The following is a 6156-nucleotide window of genomic DNA, read 5'->3' on the forward strand; positions in this document are numbered from 1 at the left end:
TTGAAATTTTGTCTGAAAGTCAAAATTTTGACTTTGAAAGTTGAAATTTTAATTTTGAATCTTGAAATTTTGACTGAAAGTCCAAATTTTGGCTTTGAAAGTTGAAATTTTAATTTTGAATGTTGAAATTTTTACTGAAAGTTGAAATTTTGACTTTGAAAGTCGAAATTTTGACTTTGGAAGTTGAAATTTTATATTTTGAATGTTGAAATTTTGTCTGAAAGTCAAAATTTTGACTTTGAAAGTTGAAATTTTAATTTTGAATCTTGAAATTTTGACTGAAAGTCCAAATTTTGACTTTGAAAGTTGAAATTTTAATTTTGAATCTTGAAATTTTGACTAAAAGTCAAAATTTTGACTTTGAAAGTCGACATTTTCAGCATCAGAATTATCATTGTACCGAGATATAGCGAGAAAATTGATTTGCCTTGAAAAGTTGAAATTCTTACTTTGAAAGTTGAAAATTTGATTTTCAAACTAGAAATTATGACATATTTCTTTTAAATGGTGGAAATGGGCTTCCATAGAGAAGACACTAAAACATTGACATCTCATTTGTTGCTGGAGTATCTGAAAAACTCCGAAGGATTTTCTCCAAACACAACGTCCCGGTACATTTTAAAACCAGCAGGACCCTCAGACAGAGGCCGGTTCATCCCAGAACTCCCAGACTGAGCGGTGTGGATTCTGCAGTTCAGAGCAGGGAGGAATGTTCAGACCTCCATATTGGAGAAACAATGCGTGGCTCAACACCAGAGAACCTCAAGGATAAGGGACACTGCTGAGGACCAAACTGGTCATGTCTTGGACAGAGAAGACAGGGAGGTGAAGAGGAGGGAGAAAGAACTGCTTTAAACACAGGATGAGGTCTCAGATTACAACTTATAAAAAGTGAAAATGCAGCATTAGGGCTGATTCCAGGTCAGTTTCACTCCAGTTCTCCCCTTCATGCACGATGTGACCATGTCTCATGAGCCAGGCAGACAAAGGGCCTGCCGAGCCTCCGTTGTGCAGAGCGAGTAGTTCCAGTCTAACCTGCAGCTGGATCTGTAACCGGGCCTCTCATGCCGTTCTTCAAAGCTTGGATCTTCACATATTTTGGAATCGATAAAGATTCCTGGATGAGAAGTGAAACTGCAGCTTCGAAACAGAAGTTCATATGGTTTTACTTATTTATTTACATTTGTGTGTGTGTGTGTGTGTGTGTGTGTGTGTGTGGGTGGGGGGTGTATGCTACAAACAGTTTTCTGTGAAGATCTGCTTTGAGGTCAGCTTATCTTAAAGTTTTATTTATAGTTGTTTGACTTTTTACAACCTTTCCAGTGTTGCTTGCAATAATTGCTTCTTATGTATAAAACAAACAAACAAACAAACAAAAACATTGTTTGTCTAGGTTCATTTTGGTAGTGAGTTCCAGCCAAAACAAGTCCTTCAAAACCAGTTTGGAGTGAACATCTGGCTGTATTATAAACGTTGGGGATGGTTTCTAAAGATGTTTGGTCTTGTGGAAAAAGTAAATAAAATAAAAAAGTGTGGCATTCTTTAAATGGACAGTAACATTAAGCACAATCTCATGATATCATTAACTGTCATATCTTACTTTATACATGTTTTAATAAATGGTGGTTCCTCCAGTAGTTCATGATGTTTTGGTGGCAAAAACATGAGCAAAACATCTGTGCCATCCTTTCTTACTGCATATAACAACTTCCATCCATCATCTTTACCCGCTTCTTGATTTTCAGGTCGCGGGGGTCGCTGGTGCCCATATCCAGCAGTCACTGTGCGAGAGGTGGGGGACATACTCTCACACCTCGGGACAATTTAGAGTTACCAATCAGACTAACATGCATGTTTTGGTCTGTGGGAGGAAACCAGAGCACCCAGAGAAAACCAACGCAGCACGGAGAGAACATGCAAACTCCACCCAGAAAGGCCCCCGGCCAGGATTTGAACCGAGGAGGAGGCCTGCTCACTGAGAGGCAGCAGCTCGAGCACCACTGTGCTGCCATACAACAACTTAACTTGACTTGTCTGTATTCTATAATGTTAGTCATTTAGTTCTTGTGGATCTATGTATTTTATCCCGTGTCCTTTGCTTGTTTTGTTCTGCTGTACAACCACTTGCTGCTGTTTATGGTGTGGTATAGAAAACATTTTATATGTAGTAACAAACCTCACCACATGGTGGCAGTGTTGGGCCACAGGAGTAACAGTTCTATTTACTGCTGAACCTCCACAAACATGGGAAGATATTTCCTGCTAACTGACATACCTACTGAATGCAAAAATAAATAAATAAAAATTGAAAAAAGTTAAATTTTTATTTAAGTTATGAACTGAGGTTTAATTCAGGAAAAACATTTGAATATCTCCTGACTTTCTGTCAGACCTTCAGAAAGTCAGGAGAGTTACTGATCAAGATGATGTTAGAAGATTACAAGAAAATCTGTCCTTTCGGAAGCAAAGTTATAAAAACATTTGAGGTGTTTTAACACTCGCGGCTGAACTGTAAATATCTAAATTTTCCAAATGTAGAGCACCTAAATTGATTTTAAAACATCATTAAGGTTCTTGTTTTATTATTATTTTTTAACATTTTGCTTGTATTTCATTGAAAATGTTAAGTTTTGTTGTATTTGTGTAAAAAAAAAAATCAGTTTAAGTAAATTTGTGTCAGAATCAGCACAGGACTGTTGTTCTAGCTTTGAGTCAGTTAAGAGTTTAAAAACATGAGACAAGTTGAGCTCTTTTCTGTTGGTTGAAGACGTTTTGCTCCTGAAGGGCGCTTTTAAAATCTAAATTAAAAGTGTGGAGTTTTAAGTTTTTAAACGGCAGTGAGGCTTACTGTTACATGCTGAAGGTGCGCGTTAAATCCCTCGTCCATCCCCTCCTGGGGGTCATCAGGGTCTGTGTTTGTCTGGTTCACAAGACATGTTTTGATCACATGCTCTAAGGTGTGAATTACAGTGAAAAGGACTAGAGATCAGGCTTCAAACACTTAATTATGTTCTTTGTCCAAAATATGAAAATTACTGTTTTCAAAATCCTGTAGTTTCCCTTATTCTTGTAGATGAAAAGCAGAATCTTTTCCTGGAGAGCTGGCTCTCCTGTGTTGAGCCACACGTCTGTGGAGAGGATGTTGTGTTTGGATTAGATACTCCTGCAACATATGAGATGAGAATGTTTTCTGTCTTTTCTTGTTTTCCTCCATGTTCAGTTCTGTGGAGTGTTTTCCAAATGCCCTGACTGACTTGATACATGCTCAGTTAGGATATCCTAAAGCAGGGGTCTGCAATCAGCGGCTCTGGGGCCACATGCAGCTCTTTGTTCCCTCAGAAGTGGCTCTTCCGACTCACACTGGGTTGAGATTACGGATGCACCATTAGAATAGTTCCGTTCATATATGATTGAAAAGAGTTTTTGTGTCAATGTTGGTAATCATTTATCTGCTTCTGTTCCTCTTTCCTGTGGGGTCCCGCAAGGCTCCATTCTTGGACCCCTTCTGTTTTCATTGTATCTGCTCCCCTTGGGGTCTATCCTGACGAAACATGGTATTTCTTTTGACTGTTTTACTGATGATTGTCAGATTTATCTGCCCTTGATACCAAACAGTTCCTACTCCATTCGCTTTGAACAAAACAAAAATTAAACTGATTTTTTAATTGTTTTTTCTGCCAACAGTTTTCCTGTTTTGCATAATGTGAATGATATGTTGACTACATCACACTAGTAGTTTGTTAGCAGTGAGATCTTACTCTCAAATCCACCAGGTTTATTTTGTGAGTCAATCTGATTAAAAATAAAATTGTCAAAATTAATATTTGTGTTTGTTTAAAAATTCAATTACATGTCCACCAAACTGGTCAAACTTTTATACTCACTTTAACTTTATGTTTTATTAATGTACTTCAAAGTAGGAAAGTTATTTAATTACATAGGCCCACATTGTTTAAGGTTTTAATTTAAAAAAAAGAAAAAAAAATATTATTATTCCTCATTTAAATGAATATGTTTTATTATTTTGTCTTAAAAGGTAAAAAAAAAAAATCAATAATAGTAAGAATCATTAGATATTAGTCTTAGAAAATCATCCATACTAGTCGGAAAATTCCCCTCCAAACACCTTAAAGTGGCCCATGGGCCACCAGCTGATAATCACAGTTGGTACTTGTGGCTCTGGACACATTTTGTTTCATGAGCAAAGGGGCAGAAATGGCCCTTTAGATTATCGAGGTTGCAAGCCTGTCCTAAAGTAAGGAGTGAGGCATCTTTAGCTCAGTGGTAGGGAGGCCATCTTTTGCTTGGAGGACCGAGGGTTCAACTTCTTGCTTTGTAAATTGCCAGTTTCATTAAGCAAGACCATAAAGCTTCTACTGCTTCTGATATGCCCTGTGAAGATAAATACAAACATTTTTGAACATAAATACAAATCAAACTTATGGGGAAATATTGTTTTATTTTATTATTCAAAGTCACATACAAAAGGATTTATGCATGAGAGGCTGCTATAAAATGTTTGTATGTACATCATATTATACAGATCAACACTGCTCAGAACTGAATGACACTTCATATCTACAGGTTGACAAATGTGTTGGAGTGAAACAACGCATTCACATTTGTATTACACAGCTTTGAATGCACAACAAACAGTAACACATGTTGCACGCTGTACAGGTCCAAATCTATTTGCTTCAGATGGGTTTATAAAAAGACACCTGTGTTGTTCCATTTGGATGCATAGCTTCGAGCACAGTTCTTCCAGGGCTCACTACGATTTTTGTTCAGGCACCAGAAGCGCAAAAATAAAATAAACAGTTAAATTGAAAAATATATAATCAAGGGGTAAAAAGTCTGCCCAATATCCAATTTGTTTCAGGGTTTTGCTCCACAGTTGTGTTTGGGAGAGACTCGTGACATGATGCGCAGCCTCAAACTCTTCTGTGTTTGATGACAGTCCAAGCATTTTCAAAAGCTGCTGTTTAAAGGCTAAATTTATTTTTATGATTGTACTGTTGCTTGTTAAGATCCAGCCTCCCTCTTCTTATAAATCTACATTCATCAGGCAGTGCATGAAAACAAACATGGCTGTATGAAACCATCAAAAATGATCTTGGTTAAAGTTGCAAACCAGCAAACAAACATTTTATTACCAAAAAAAACAAAAACCAAACAGCATCTGGCTACACAGGAAAATAGAAAAAGTGGAGAAAAATGCTGATTTAATGTAACTTTTTGTTGTCTTATCCCTTTAGAGGTTAATTAAGTTTGATGTCAATTAGAATCAACTTTATCTTTGATTCTTTAGTGTACAAGCTTCTGATTTATTTCAATTTTATAAGTTGATAAAATAAATGTTAGCTTTTCATTCGGAACTTAGAGTGAAAAAAAATATGCAAAAAGTACAAAAATATTGAACAAATTGTAAAAACATTTTTGCATCATATTTATTTTAATATTACCACTTGCCGCCAAAAAAGAAAGGAAATTGATTGTGTTTTTCATTTATGCGTGTGTGTGTGTGTGTGTGTCTGTTACCAAAATATCTCATAAATCACCAAACCAGCTGGAAGGAAACTTGCAAAAATGATCATTGCATGTACAACTGATTCACTGCTGGGATCAAACAAATTCAAGATGGCTGCCACAGCAAACTGACCTAAATAAACACAAAAACAAGTATAATTCAGTCAGTTTTACAGACACTGAGCTAAAATTTGGCATTGTAGTCGCTAAATCTGATTCCCAACTTCTTTTCTGAGCAGACTGAACTAAAACTTTCACCATAGCTATTTTGACTCTACGACGGATTATTAGAGCCAGGCTTAGGAACAAAAAATTACATTATGAGAAAAAAGTTGTACGAGAAAAAAGTCGAAATTTACGAGAATAAAGTCATAGTATTACGGGAATAAAGTCGTAGTATTATGAGAAGAAAGTCATAATATTATGAGAATAAAGTCTTAGTATTACAAGAATAAAGTCGTAGTGTTACGAGAATAAAGTTTAAGTATTACGAGAACAAATTTGAATTATTGTGAGAATAAAGTTGTATTATTACTAGAATAAAGTCATAATATTATGAGAATAATGTCACAATATTACAAGAATAAAGTCATAATATTATGAGAATAATGTCATAATATTACAAGA

This window comes from Nematolebias whitei, chromosome 5, assembly GCF_014905685.2.
Source record: "Nematolebias whitei isolate Nwh7 chromosome 5, NemWhi1, whole genome shotgun sequence".
Classification (NCBI taxonomy): Eukaryota; Metazoa; Chordata; class Actinopteri; order Cyprinodontiformes; family Rivulidae; genus Nematolebias; species Nematolebias whitei.